This window comes from Lissotriton vulgaris, chromosome 1_1 (assembly GCF_964263255.1).
Source record: "Lissotriton vulgaris chromosome 1_1, aLisVul1.2, whole genome shotgun sequence".
Classification (NCBI taxonomy): Eukaryota; Metazoa; Chordata; class Amphibia; order Caudata; family Salamandridae; genus Lissotriton; species Lissotriton vulgaris.
The window spans coordinates 174,141,818-174,157,108 of record NC_141685.1 but is presented as its reverse complement, the minus strand read 5'-3'; positions in this window follow the sequence as shown (position 1 = coordinate 174,157,108).

The window sequence follows — 15,291 nt, the reverse complement described above, 5'->3', positions numbered from 1 at the left end:
CTACAGGTGCTGCCACAGAGCACGTAGAATAGGTTTGGTTTATGAGAGTGTCTGCTGTTTACTTGTCAGTCTTCTAAAGGTGCTGCCACAGAGCACGTAGAATAGGTTTGGTTTATGAGAGAGTGTCTGCTGTTCACCCAGCCAGTCTTCTACAGGTGCTGCTGCAGAGCACGTAGAATAGGTTTGGTTTATGAGAGAGTGTCTGCTGTTCACCCAGCCAGTCTTCTACAGGTGCTGCTGCAGAGCATGTAGAATAGGTTTGGTTTATGAGAGAGTGTCTGCTGTTCACCCACCTGTCTTCTACAGGTGCTGCTGCAGAGCATGTAGAATAGGTTTGGTTTATGAGAGAGTGTCTGCTGTTCACCCACCTGTCTTCTACAGGTGCTGCTGCAGAGCACGTAGAATAGGTTTGGTTTATGAGAGAGTGCCTGCTGTTCACCCGCCAGTCTTCTACAGGTGCTGCTGCAGAGCACGTAGAATAGGTTTGGTTTATGGGAGAGTGTCTGCTGTTCACCCAGCCAGTCTTCTACAGGTGCTGCTGCAGAGCACGTAGAATAGGTTTGGTTTATGAGAGAGTGTCTGCTGTTCACCCAGCCAGTCTTCTACAGGTGCTGCTGCAGAGCATGTAGAATAGGTTTGGTTTATGAGAGAGTGTCTGCTGTTCACCCAGCCAGTCTTCTACAGGTGCTGCTGCAGAGCATGTAGAATAGGTTTGGTTTATGAGAGAGTGTCTGCTGTTCACCCAGCCAGTCTTCTACTGGTGCTGCTGCAGAGCACGTAGAATAGGTTTGGTTTATGAGAGAGTGTCTGCTGTTCACCCACCAGTCTTCTACAGGTGCTGCTGCAGAGCACGTAGAATAGGTTTGGTTTATGAGAGAGTGTCTGCTGTTCACCCGTCAGTCTTCTACAGGTGCTGCTGCAGAGCACGTAGAATAGGTTTGGTTTATGAGAGAGTGTCTGCTGTTCACCCAGCCAGTCTTCTACAGGTGCTGCTGCAGAGCACGTAGAATAGGTTTGGTTTATTAGAGAGTGTCTGCTGTTCACCCACCAGTCTTCTACAGGTGCTGCTGCAGAGTACGTAGAATAGTTTTGGTTTATGAGAGAGTGTCTGCTGTTCACCAGCCAGTATTCTGAAGGTGCTGCTGCAGAGCACGTAGAATAGGTTTGGTTTATGAGAGAGTGTCTGCTGTTCACCCGCCAGTCTTCTACAGGTGCTGCTAGAGAGCACGTAGAATAGGTTTGGTTTATGAGAGAGTGTTTGCTGTTCACCCGTCAGTCTTCTACAGGTGCTGCTGCAGAGCACGTAGAATAGGTTTGGTTTATGAGAGAGTGTCTGCTGTTCACCCAGCCAGTCTTCTACAGGTGCTGCTGCAGAGCACGTAGAATAGGTTTGGTTTATTAGAGAGTGTCTGCTGTTCACCCACCAGTCTTCTACAGGTGCTGCTGCAGAGTACGTAGAATAGTTTTGGTTTATGAGAGAGTGTCTGCTGTTCACCAGCCAGTATTCTGAAGGTGCTGCTGCAGAGCACGTAGAATAGGTTTGGTTTATGAGAGAGTGTCTGCTGTTCACCCGCCAGTCTTCTACAGGTGCTGCTAGAGAGCACGTAGAATAGGTTTGGTTTATGAGAGAGTGTTTGCTGTTCACCCAGCAGTCTTCTACAGGTGCTGCTACAGAGCACGTAGAATAGGTTTGGTTTATGAGAGAGTGTCTGCCGTTCACCCAGCAGTCTTCTACAGGTGCTGCTGCAGAGCACGTAGAATAGGTTTGGTTTATGAGAGAGTGTCCGCTGTTCACCCAGCAGTCTTCTACAGGTGCTGCTGCAGAGCACATAGAATAGGTTTGGTTTATGAGAGAGTGTCTGCTGTTCACCCAGCAGTCTTCTACAGGTGCTGCTAGAGAGCACGTAGAATAGGTTTGGTTTATGAGAGAGTGTCTGCTGTTCACCCACCAGTCTTCTACAGGTGCTGCTGCAGAGCACGTAGAATAGGTTTGGTTAATGAGAGAGTGTCCACTGTTCACCCAGCAGTCTTCTGCACGTGCTGCTGCAGAGCACGTAGAATAGGTTTGGTTTATGAGAGAGTGTCTGCTGTTCACCCGCCAGTATTCTGAAGGTGCTGCTGCAGAGCACGTAGAATAGGTTTGGTTTATGAGAGAGTGTCTGCTATTCACCCACCAGTCTTCTACAGGTGCTGCTGCAGAGCACGTAGAATAGTTTTGGTTTATGAGAGAGTTTCTGCTGTTGACCCACCTGTCTTCTACAGGTGCTGCGGCAGAGCACGTAGAATAGGTTTGGTTTATGAGAGAGTGTCTGCTGTTCACCCGTCAGTCTTCTACAGGTGCTGCTGCAGAGCACGTAGAATAGGATTGGTTTATGAGCGAGTGTCTGCTGTTCACCCACCAGTCTTCTACAGGTGCTGCTGCAGAGCACGTAGAATAGGTTTGGTTTATGAGAGAATGTCTGCTGTTCACCCGCCAGTCTTCTACAGGTGCTGCTGCAGAGCACGTAGAATAGGTTTGGTTTATGAGAGAGTGTCTGCTGTTCACCCGCCAGTATTCTGAAGGTGCTGCTGCAGAGCACGTAGAATAGTTTTGGTTTATGAGAGAGTTTCTGCTGTTGACCCACCTGTCTTCTACAGGTGCTGCGGCAGAGCACGTAGAATAGGTTTGGTTTATGAGAGAGTGTTTGCTGTTCACCAGCCAGTCTTCTACAGGTGCTGCTGCGGAGCACGTAGAATAGGTTTGGTTTATGAGAGAATGTCTGCTGTTCACCCGCCAGTCTTCTACAGGTGCTGCAGAGCACGTAGAATAGGTTTGGTTTATGAGAGAGTGTCTGCTGTTCACCCGCCAGTCTTCTACAGGTGCTGCAGAGCACGTAGAATAGGTTTGGTTTATGAGAGAGTGTCTGCTGTTCACCCACCAGTCTTCTACAGGTGCTGCTGCAGAGCACGTAGAATAGGTTTGGTTTATGAGAGAGTGTCTGCTGTTCGCCCACCAGTCTTCTACAGGTGCTGCTGCAGAGCACGTAGAATAGGTTTGGTTTATGAGAGAGTGTCTGCTGTTCACCCGCCAGTCTTCTACAGGTGCTGTGGCAGAGCACGTAGAATAGGTTTGGTTTATGAGCGAGTGTCTGCTGTTCACCCGTCAGTCTTCTACAGGTGCTGCTGCAGAGCACGTAGAATAGGTTTGGTTTATGAGAGAATGTCTGCTGTTCACCCGCCAGTCTTCTACAGGTGCTGCTGCAGAGCACGTAGAATAGGTTTGGTTTATGAGAGAGTGTCCACTGTTCACCAGCCAGTCTTCTACAGGTGCTGCTGCGGAGCACGTAGAATAGGTTTGGTTTATGAGAGAATGTCTGCTGTTCACCCGCCAGTCTTCTACAGGTGCTGCTGCAGAGCACGTAGAATAGGTTTGGTTTATTAGAGAGTGCCTGCTGTTCACCAGCCAGTCTTCTACAGGTGCTGCTGCAGAGCACGTAGAATAGGTTTGGTTTATGAGAGAGTGTCTGCTGTTCACCAGCCAGTCTTCTACAGGTGCTGCTGCAGAGCACGTAGAATAGGTTTGGTTTATTAGAGAGTGCCTGCTGTTCACCAGCCAGTCTTCTACAGGTGCTGCTGCAGAGCACGTAGAATAGGTTTGGTTTATTAGAGAGTGCCTGCTGTTCACCAGCCAGTCTTCTACAGGTGCTGCTGCAGAGCACGTAGAATAGGTTTGGTTTATGAGAGAGTGTCTGCTATTCACCCACCAGTCTTCTACAGGTGCTGCTGCAGAGCACGTAGAATAGGTTTAGTTTATGAGAGAGTGTTTGCTGTTCACCTATCAGTCATCTACAGGTGCTGCTGCAGAGCACGTAGAATAGGTTTAGTTTATGAGAGAGTGTTTGCTGTTCACCCGTCAGTCTTCTACAGGTGCTGCTGCAGAGCACGTAGAATAGGTTTGATTTATGAGAGAGTGTCTGCTGTTCACCAGCCAGTCTTCTAAAGGTGCGGCTGGAGAGTGTGTAGAATAGGATGTGTTTTTGATAGCGCCTGCTGTTCACACACCAACCGTCTGCAGGTGCTGCTGGAGAGAGTGTCAAATAGGTTTGGTTTCTGTGATAGTGTCTGCTGTTTGTTCCCCTATCAGTCTTCTAAAGGTGCTGCTGGAGAGCGTCTAGAATAGGGTGGATTTGACAGAGAGAGAGTCCAGGAGTTGCTGGCCTCTTTCACAAAGGGGCGGCTATTAGTGTATTCATGTTTGCACTCCTGTTTGTGGTACTTGATTGGAGGTGCCACCAGAACTTGGCATAACCCTCCCTTCTCCCATTTTAAATGCCTATGTGATTATCTTGCCTTTATTCTTTACACCATGAAATCTTGATCCTCAAATGTGTGCTGAACTCGCTCAGCCAGCGATCCATCTGGACTTGGGAGAAAGGGAACCAGGACCAGTTCCCTTATTTCTCTCAGAGAGGACGAGTAAGTGGCGATCAACAGGTTGAAATACTCTGGCTGTGTCTGCAGCTTCCAATTGAAGTTTTGACTGACCAATAGTATTACTTCAGGCCACTCACACCTCCCCCACGAGGAAGACCCTGGACATACATTTCACGCATTCTCTCTTCATAAATAAAAAAATCACAAAGCGCTTACAGAATGTGAGTGAATGAATCACTCAACGTTTGGAATTAAAGTATATCCCATGAAATCGATGCATCAATAGTACAGAAGAATGCTTCAATAATAAATATGCATTTTACCATCAATCAATCAACTCATTAACACTGGTAGGAACCAAGGAGCTGCTGCATCAAAAGTATAATGTGATCCCAAGTCTAAAAATCATTACATATTTGATTAAACATTCAAAGATACTCAGACTGACTAAAATGATTCCATAGTTTTTCACACCACTAGTTAACTGAAACCTGCAGAACTACGTACCAGCAGCATTTTCCAAACTATGGGTGGCGGGAATTAGTAAACTAACAAAGTCACTTTTTGGCCTAAAACTCACAAACGTAGACTATTCCTCTCTAGTTTCAGTCTGTTCATACTTTCGGCCAATTACTACAGAACGTCTGGCTCATCTGATGTTAAGAGGAACATTATCACATATTTGTAGGCCCTCACACAAGCTTTTTAAAATAAATGTAATTTTTATTTTAAATGTACAAATACATTGACAAACGTAGCTCAGTCCATATTTGCTTACAAATTGCTTCTCTTTTTTTCCTGTTGGTGATGGAATCCAGCATGCATTTACCCCGCATGTCTTTACCAAGCAGTCAGTACCCCTGTGTGCGACATTACCAAGCACTACCATGCGTTACTTTATCACACAAGTCGTTACAACGACTTGCATTAGGCGAGGCTGGACTTTGGTATAGTATAAATTACAATTCCAACTCCAGTCTACGCAACAGTAGGGAAGGTGTTGGACTTAAAAACCCAACACCAGTCCAACAATGCATCCTCTACGGCAAGTCGCTGTAATGACTTGTGTGCTAAAGTAACGCATGGTAACGTCGCATGCGGAGTACCAATTTCACTGTAAAGGCTGGTTGCTGTAAAGGCTGCGGGGTAAATGATGTTTCCCCCTGTTATGTATCCTCTGCACCACAACAACTTGCCATCACAGTGACTGTGCGCACCTCTTTATTCTGTACATCAACACTGAACACTAGGGACCGATGTCTTCTCAATCAATCATTTAAATTAGTTGAACATAACTAGTGCACTCAGCCAAGGGGAACAAGGCAATTCTCAGTGAACCCCAGCTGTGTTATCCAGGAAAGGTAGTCATGTGGCCAGGAAGTTGTCTTTCTTTAGTCACATGCTGACACTCTTGACTGTAATTGTTTCACAAACACTTCAACACCAAACATGCCAAGATGGACAGACGTCAGGCTCCATACATGTGCTGTGCTCATCCCGGTGCTCAACAGCAAGTAACAGTTTAATTTGCAAGTTCTAAAAGTCACCTCGTTCCAGGCTACCGCACATAAATCTAGCGTAGTGACTGCTGTATCTGCATAATTCACCAGTTTTATAAACATATCAGCTAGCAGCTATTTTCAAGATAACCTGGGCACAAAAATAAAAAGCGTTTTTTGGTTTACCCATTCAAAAAAGCAAATAGATTCATTTTTAGATACGTATTCGTGGGGCCAATTTGTTTTCTTCAATAAATTATCAAATGACACAGTCTTACTCTACTAATGCTATTCAATCATGTTCATTTTTAGACAGGCTCCCTTCCTTGACAAGAACTGGGGAACAAAAAACATACATTTCTTATTAGCATGTAAAATCAATCACAGCATTTTATAGCATCAGAATTGATTTTATCTGTATCATATTTTAATGGGAACAATGTTTTGTTTTTCATTTCCTATGTAGAACAGACATTTCAAGATTGGAGTCCATTATTCATCTGCCCTCTACACAACTCTGCAAAAGCTGTAAATGCTTTTGTTTGCTTTGTGCTCGGCCTGACTAACACACAGCTGCAGCTCTGTGACTTTCCTTAATGAGCCCTCACTCTTCTGCGGAGATGCCCAGTGCTCGGCCTGACTAACACACAGCTGCAGCTCTGTGACTTTCATTAATGAGCCCTCGCTCATCTGAAGAGATGCCCTGTGCTCGGCCTGACTAACACACAGCTGCAGCTCTGTGACTTTCATGAATGAGCCCTCGCTCTTCTGAAGAGATGCCCTGTGCTCGGCCTGACTAACACACAGCTGCAGCTCTGTGACTTTCATGAATGAGCCCTCGCTCTTCTGAAGAGATGCCCTGTGCTCGGCCTGACTAACACACAGCTGCAGCTCTGTGACTTTCATTAATTACCCCTCGCTCTTCTGAAGAGATGCCCTGTGCTCGGCCTGACTAACACACAGCTGCAGCTCTGTGACTTTCATTAATGAACCCTCGCTCTTCTGCAGAGATGCCCTGTGCTCGGCCTGACTAACACACAGCTGCAGCTCTGTGACTTTCATGAATGAGCCCTCACTCTTCTAAAGAGATGCCCTGTGCTCGGCCTGACTAACACACAGCTGCAGCTCTGTGACTTTCAATAATGAGCCCTCGCTCTTCTGAAGAGATGCCCTGTGCTCGGCCTGACTAACACACAGCTGCAGCTCTGTGACTTTCAATAATGAGCCCTCGCTCTTCTGAAGGATGCCCTGTGCTCGGCCTGACTAACACACAGCTGCAGCTCTGTGACTTTCATTAATGAGCCCTCGCTCTTCTGCAGAGATGCCCTGTGCTCGGCCTGACTAACACTCAGCTGCAGATCTGTGACTTTCAATAATGAGCCCTCGCTCTTCTGAAGGATGCCCTGTGCTCGGCCTGACTAACACACAGCTGCAGCTCTGTGACTTTCATGAATGAGCCCTCACTCTTCTTCTGAAGAGATGCCCTGTGCTCGGCCTGGCTGCACTCAGCTGCAGCTCTGTGACTTTCATGAACGAGCCCTCGCTCTTCTGAAGAGATGCCCTGTGCTCGGCCTGACTAACACACAGCTGCAGCTCTGTGACTTTCATTAATGAGCCCTCGCTCTTCTGAAGAGATGCCCTGTGCTCGGCCTGGCTGCACACAGCTGCGGCTCTGTGACTTTCATTAATGAGCCCTCGCTCTTCTACAGAGATGCCCTGTGCTCGGCCTGACTAACACACAGCTGCAGCTCTGTGACTTTCATGAATGAGCCCTCGCTCTTCTGAAGGATGCCCTGTGCTCGGCCTGACTAACACACAGCTGCAGCTCTGTGACTTTCATGAATGAGCCCTCGCTCTTCTGAAGAGATGCCCTGTGCTCGGCCTGACTAACACACAGCTGCAGCTCTGTGACTTTCATGAACGAGCCCTCGCTCTTCTGAAGAGATGCCCTGTGCTCGGCCTGACTAACACACAGCTGCAGCTCTGTGACTTTCATTAATGCGCCCTCACTCTTCTGAAGGATGCCCTGTGCACGGCCTGACTAACACACAGCTGCAGCTCTGTGACTTTCATGAATGAGCCCTCGCTCTTCTGGAGAGACCCCCTGTGCTCGGCCTGGCTGCACACAGCTGCAGCTCCGTGACTTTCATGAACGAGCCCTCGCTCATCTGAAGAGATGCCCTGTGCTCGGCCTGACTAACACACAGCTGCAGCTCTGTGACTTTCATTAATGCGCCCTCACTCTTCTGAAGGATGCCCTGTGCACGGCCTGACTAACACACAGCTGCAGCTCTGTGACTTTCATGAATGAGCCCTCGCTCTTCTGAAGAGATGCCCTGTGCTCGGCCTGGCTGCACACAGCTGCAGCTCTGTGACTTTCATTAATGAGCCCTCGCTCTTCTGAAGGATGCCCTGTGCTCGGCCTGACTAACACACAGCTGCAGCTCTGTGACTTTCAATAATGAGCCCTCGCTCTTCTGAAGAGATGCCCTGTGCTCGGCCTGACTAACACACAGCTGCAGCTCTGTGACTTTCATGAATGAGCCCTCGCTCTTCTGAAGAGATGCCCTGTGCTCGGCCTGACTAACACACAGCTGCAGCTCTGTGACTTTCATTAATGAGCCCTCGCTCTTCTGAAGAGATGCCCTGTGCTCGGCCTGACTAACACACAGCTGCAGCTCTGTGACTTTCATTAATGAGCCCTCGCTCTTCTGAAGAGATGCCCTGTGCTCGGCCTGACTAACACTCAGCTGCAGATCTGTGACTTTCATTAATGAGCCCTCACTCTTCTGAAGAGATGCCCTGTGCTCAGCCTGACTAACACACAGCTGCAGCTCTGTGAGTTTCATGAATGAGCCCTCACTCTTCTGAAGAGATGCCCTGTGCTCGGCCTGGCTGCACACAGCTGCAGCTCTGTGACTTTCATTAATGAGCCCTCGCTCTTCTGAAGAGATGCCCTGTGCTCGGCCTGACTAACACACAGCTGCAGCGCTGTGACTTTCATTAATGAGCCCTCACTCTTCGGAAGAGATGCCCTGTGCTCGGCCTGACTAACACACAGCTGCAGCTCTGTGACTTTCATGAATAAGCCCTCGCTCTTCTGAAGAGATGCCCTGTGCTCGGCCTGACTAACACTCAGCTGCAGCTCTGTGACTTTCATGAATGAGCCCTCGCTCTTCCGAAGAGATGCCCTGTGCTCGGCCTGACTAACACACAGCTGCAGCTCTGTGACTTTCATGAATAAGCCCTCGCTCTTCTGAAGAGATGCCCTGTGCTCGGCCTGACTAACACACAGCCGCAGCTCTGTGACTTTCATTAATGAGCCCTCGCTCTTCTGAAGAGATGCCCTGTGCTCGGCCTGACTAACACACAGCTGCAGCTCTGTGACTTTTATTAATGAGCCCTCGCTCTTCTGAAGAGATGCCCTGTGCTCGGCCTGGCTGCACACAGCTGCAGCTCTGTGACTTTCATGAATGAGCCCTCACTCTTCTGAAGAGATGCCCTGTGCTCGGCCTGACTAACACACAGCTGCAGCTCTGTGACTTTCATGAATGAGCCCTCACTCTTCTGAAGAGATGCCCTGTGCTCGGCCTGACTAACACACAGCTGCAGCTCTGTGACTTTCATGAATGAGCCCTCGCTCTTCTGAAGAGATGACCTGTGCTCGGCCTGACTAACACACAGCTGCAGCTCTGTGACTTTCATTAATGAGCCCTCGCTCTTCTGAAGAGATGACCTGTGCTCGGCCTGACTAACACACAGCTGCAGCTCTGTGACTTTCATTAATGAGCCCTCGCTCTTTTGAAGAGATGCCCTGTGCTCGGCCTGACTAACACACAGCTGCAGCTCTGTGACTTTCATGAATGAGCCCTAGCTCTTCTGAAGAGATGCCCTGTGCTCCGCCTGACTAACACACAGCTGCAGCTCTGTGACTTTCATGAATGAGCCCTCACTCTTCTGAAGAGATGCCCTGTGCTCGGCCTGACTAACACACAGCTGCAGCTCTGTGACTTTCATGAATGAGCCCTCGCTCTTCTGAAGAGATGCCCTGTGCTCGGCCTGATTAACACACAGCTGCAGCTCTGTGACTTTCATGATTGAGCCCTCGCTCTTCTGAAGGATGCCCTGTGCTCGGCCTGACTGACACACAGCTGCAGCGCTGTGACTTTCAGTAATGAGCCCTCACTCTTCTGAAGAGATGCCCTGTGCTCGGCCTGACTAACACACAGCTGCAGCTCTGTGATTTTCATTAATGAGCCCTTGCTCTTCTGAAGAGATGCCCTGTGCTCGGCCTGACTAACAGACAGCTGCAGCTCTGTGACTTTCATTAATGAGCCCTCGCTCTTCTGAAGAGATGCCCTGTGCTCGGCCTGACTAACACACAGCTGCAGCTCTGTGACTTTCATTAATGAGCCCTCGCTCTTCTGAAGAGATGCCCTGTGCTCGGCCTGACTAACACACAGCTGCAGCTCTGTGACTTTCATGAACGAGCCCTCACTCTTCTGAAGAGATGCCCTGTGCTCGGCCTGGCTGCACACAGCTGCAGCTCTGTGACTTTCATTAATGAGCCCTCGCTCTTTTGAAGAGATGCCCTGTGCTCGGCCTGACTAACACACAGCTGCAGCTCTGTGACTTTCATGAATGAACCCTCACTCTTCTGAAGAGATGCCCTGTGCTCGGCCTGGATATCACAGCTGCAGCTCTGTGACTTTCATGAATGAGCCCTCACTCTTCTGAAGAGATGCCCTGTGCTCTGCCTGGCTGCACACAGCTGCAGCTCTGTGACTTTCATGAATGAGCCCTCGCTCCTCTGAAGAGATGCCCTGTGCTCGGCCTGGCTGCACTCAGCTGCAGCTCTGTGACTTTCATTAATGAGCCCTCGCTCTTCTGAAGAGATGCCCTGTGCTCGGCCTGACTAACACACAGCTGCAGCTCTGTGACTTTCATTAATGAGCCCTCGCTCTTCTGAAGAGATGCCCTGTGCTCGGCCTGACTAACACACAGCTGCAGCTCTGTGACTTTCATGAATGAGCCCTCGCTCTTCTGAAGAGATGCCCTGTGCTCGGCCTGACTAACACACAGCTGCAGCGCTGTGACTTTCATTAATGAGCCCTCACTCTTCTGAAGAGATGTCCTGTGCTCGGCCTGACTAACACACAGCTGCAGCGCTGTGACTTTCAGTAATGAGCCCTCGCTCTTCTGAAGAGATGCCCTGTGCTCGGCCTGACTAACACACAGCTGCAGCTCTGTGACTTTCAGTAATGAGCCCTCACTCTTCTGAAGAGATGCCCTGTGCTCAGCCTGACTAACACACAGCTGCAGCTCTGTGAATTTCATGAATGAGCCCTCGCTCTTCTGAAGAGATGCCCAGTGCTCGGCCTGACTAACACACAGCTGCAGCTCTGTGACTTTCATTAATGAGCCCTCGCTCTTCTGAAGAGATGCCCTGTGCTCGGCCTGACTAACACACAGCTGAAGCTCTGTGACTTTTATTACTGAGCCCTCGCTCTTCTGAAGAGATGCCCTGTGCTCGGCCTGGCTGCACACAGCTGCAGCTCTGTGACTTTCATTAATGAGCCCTCGCTCTTCTGAAGAGATGCCCTGTGCTCGGCCTGACTAACACACAGCTGCAGCTCTGTGACTTTCATGAATGAGCCCTCGCTCTTCTGAAGAGATTCCCTGTGCTCGGCCTGACTAACACACAGCTGCAGCTCTGTGACTTTCATGAACGAGCCCTCGCTCTTCTGAAGAGATGCCCTGTGCTCGGCCTGACTAACACACAGCTGCAGCTCTGTGACTTTCATGAATGAGCCCTCGCTCTTCTGAAGAGATGCCCTGTGCTCGGCCTGGCTGCACACAGCTGCAGCTCTGTGACTTTCATGAATGAGCCCTTGCTCCTCTGAAGAGATGCCCTGTGCTCGGCCTGACTAACACACAGCTGCAGCTCTGTGACTTTCATTAATGAGCCCTCGCTCTTCTGAAGAGATGCCCTGTGCTCGGCCTGACTAACACACAGTTGCAGCTCTGTGACTTTCATGAACGAGCCCTCGCTCTTCTGAAGAGATGCCCTGTGCTCGGCCTGACTAACACACAGCTGCAGCTCTGTAACTTTCATGAATGAGCCCTCGCTCTTCTGAAGAGATGCCCTGTGCTCGGCCTGGATATCACAGCTGCAGCTCTGTGACTTTCCTTAATGAGCCCTCACTCTTCTGAAGAGATGCCCTGTGCTCGGCCTGACTGCACACAGCTGCAGCTCTGTGACTTTCATTAATGAGCCCTCGCTCTTCTGAAGAGATGCCCTGTGCTCGGCCTGACTAACACACAGCTGCAGCTCTATGACTTTCATTAATGAGCCCTCGCTCTTCTGAAGTATGCCCTGTGCTCGGCCTGACTAACACACAGCTGCAGCTCTGTGACTTTCATGAATGAGCCCTCACTCTTCCGGGGGGATGCCCTGTGCTCGGACTGGCTGCACACAGCTGCAGCTCTGTGACTTTCATGAATGAGCCCTCACTCTTCTGAAGAGATGCCAAGTGCTCAGCCTGACTAACACACAGCTGCAGCTCTGTGACTTTCATTAATGAGCCCTCGCTCTTCTGAAGGATGCCCTGTGCTCGGCCTGACTGACACACAGCTGCAGCGCTGTGACTTTCAGTAATGAGCCCTCACTCTTCTGAAGAGATGCCCTGTGCTCGGCCTGACTAACACACAGCTGCAGCTCTGTGACTTTCATGAATGAGCCCTCGCTCTTCTGAAGAGATGCCCTGTGCTCGGCCTGACTAACACACAGCTGCAGCTCTGTGACTTTCATGAATGAGCCCTCACTCTTCTGAAGAGATGCCTGTGCTCGGCCTGACTAACACACAGCTGCAGCTCTGTGACTTTCATTAATGAGCCCTCGCTCTTCTGAAGAGATGCCCTGTGCTCGGCCTGGCTGCACACAGCTGCAGCTCTGTGGCTTTCATTAATGAGCCCTCGCTCTTCTGAAGAGATGCCCTGTGCTCGGCCTGACTAACACACAGCTGCAGCTCTGTGACTTTCATGAATGAGCCCTCACTCTTCTGAAGAGATGCCCTGTGCTCGGCCTGACTAACATACAGCTGCAGCTCTGTGACTTTCATTAATGAGCCCTCGCTCTTCTGAAGAGATGCCCTGTGCTCGGCCTAACACACAGCTGCAGCTCTGTGACTTTCATGAATGAGCCCTCGCTCTTCTGAAGAGATGCCCTGTGCTCGGCCTGACTAACACACAGCTGCATCTCTGTGACTTTCATGAATGAGCCCTCGCTCTTCTGAAGAGATGCCCTGTGCTCGGCCTTGCTGCACACAGCTGCAGCTCCGTGACTTTCATGAATGAGCCCTCACTCTTCTGAAGAGATGCCTGTGCTCGGCCTGACTAACACACAGCTGCAGCTCTGTGACTTTCATGAATGAGCCCTCGCTCTTCTGGAGAGATGCCCTGTGCTCGGCCTGGCTGCACACAGCTGCAGCTCTGTGACTTTCAAGAAGGAGCCCTCGCTCTTCTGAAGGATGCCCTGTGCTCGGCCTGACTAACACACAGCTGCAGCTCTGTGACTTTCATTAATGAGCCCTCGCTCTTCTGAAGAGATGCCCAGTGCTCGGCCTGACTAACACACAGCTGCAGCTCTGTGACTTTCATTAATGAGCCCTCACTCTTCTGAAGAGATGCCCTGTGCTCGGCCTGGCTGCACTCAGTTGCAGCTCTGTGACTTTCATGAATGAGCCCTCGCTCTTCTGAAGAGATGCCCTGTGCTCGGCCTGACTGCACACAGCTGCAGCTCTGTGACTGTCATGAATGAGCCCTCACTCTTCTTCTGAAGAGATGCCCTGTGCTCGGCCTGACTGCACACAGCTGCAGCTCTGTGACTTTCATTAATGAGCCCTCACTCTTCCGAAGAGATGCCCTGTGCTCGGCCTGGCTGCACTCAGCTGCAGCTCTGCGACTTTCATTAATGAGCCCTCGCTCTTCTGAAGAGATGACCTGTGCTCGGCCTGACTAACACACAGCTGCAGCTCTGTGACTTTCATTAATGAGCCCTCGCTCTTCTGAAGAGATGCCCTGTGCTCGGCCTGACTAACACACAGCTGCAGCTCTGTGACTTTCATGAATGAGCCCTCACTCTTCTGAAGAGATGCCCTGTGCTCGGCCTGACTAACACACAGCTGAAGCTCTGTGACTTTCATGAATGAGCCCTCACTCTTCCGGGGGGATGCCCTGTGCTCGGCCTGGCTGCACACAGCTGCAGCTCTGTGACTTTCATGAATGAGCCCTCGCTCCTCTGAAGAGATGCCCTGTGCTCGGCCTGACTAACACACAGCTGCAGCTCTGTGACTTTCATTAATGCGCCCTCACTCTTCTGAAGAGATGCCCTGTGCTCGGCCTGGCTGCACACAGCTGCAGCTCTGTGACTTTCATTAATGCGCCCTCACTCTTCTGAAGAGATGCCCTGTGCTCGGCCTGGCTGCACACAGCTGCAGCTCTGTGACTTTCATGAAAGAGCCCTCACTCTTCTGAAGAGATGCCCTGTGCTCGGCCTGGCTGCACACAGCTGCAGCTCTGTGACTTTCATGAATGAGCCCTCGCTCTTCTGAAGAGATGCCCTGTGCTCGGCCTGTCAAACACTTTTGCAGCTCTGTGACTTTCATGAACGAGCCCTCACTCTTCTGAAGAGATGCCCTGTGCTCGGCCTGGCTGCACACAGCTGCAGCTCTGTGACTTTCATTAATGAGCCCTCGCTCTTATGAAGAGATGCCCTGTGCTCGGCCTGACTAACACACAGCTGCAGCTCTGTGACTTTCCTTAATGAGCCCTCGCTCTTCTGAAGAGATGCCCTGTGCTCGGCCTGACTAACACACAGTTGCAGCTCTGTGACTTTCATGAACAAGGCCTCGCTCTTCTGAAGAGATGCGCTGTGCTCGGCCTGACTAACACACAGCTGCAGCTCTGTGACTTTCATGAATGAGCCCTCGCTCTTCTGAAGAGATGCCCTGTGCTCGGCCTGACTAACACACAGCTGCAGCTCTGTGACTTTCATTAATGAGCCCTCGCTCTTCTGAAGGATGCCCTGTGCTCGGCCTGACTAACACACAGCTGCAGCTCTGTGACTTTCATGAATGAGCCCTCACTCTTCCGGGGGGATGCCCTGTGCTCGGCCTGGCTGCACACAGCTGCAGCTCTGTGACTTTCATGAATGAGCCCTCGCTCCTCTGAAGAGATGCCCTGTGCTCGGCCTGACTAACACACAGCTGCAGCTCTGTGACTTTCATTAATGAGCCCTCACTCTTCTAAAGAGATGCCCTGTGCTCGGCCTGGCTGCACACAGCTGCAGCTCTGTGACTTTCATGAATGAGCCCTCGCT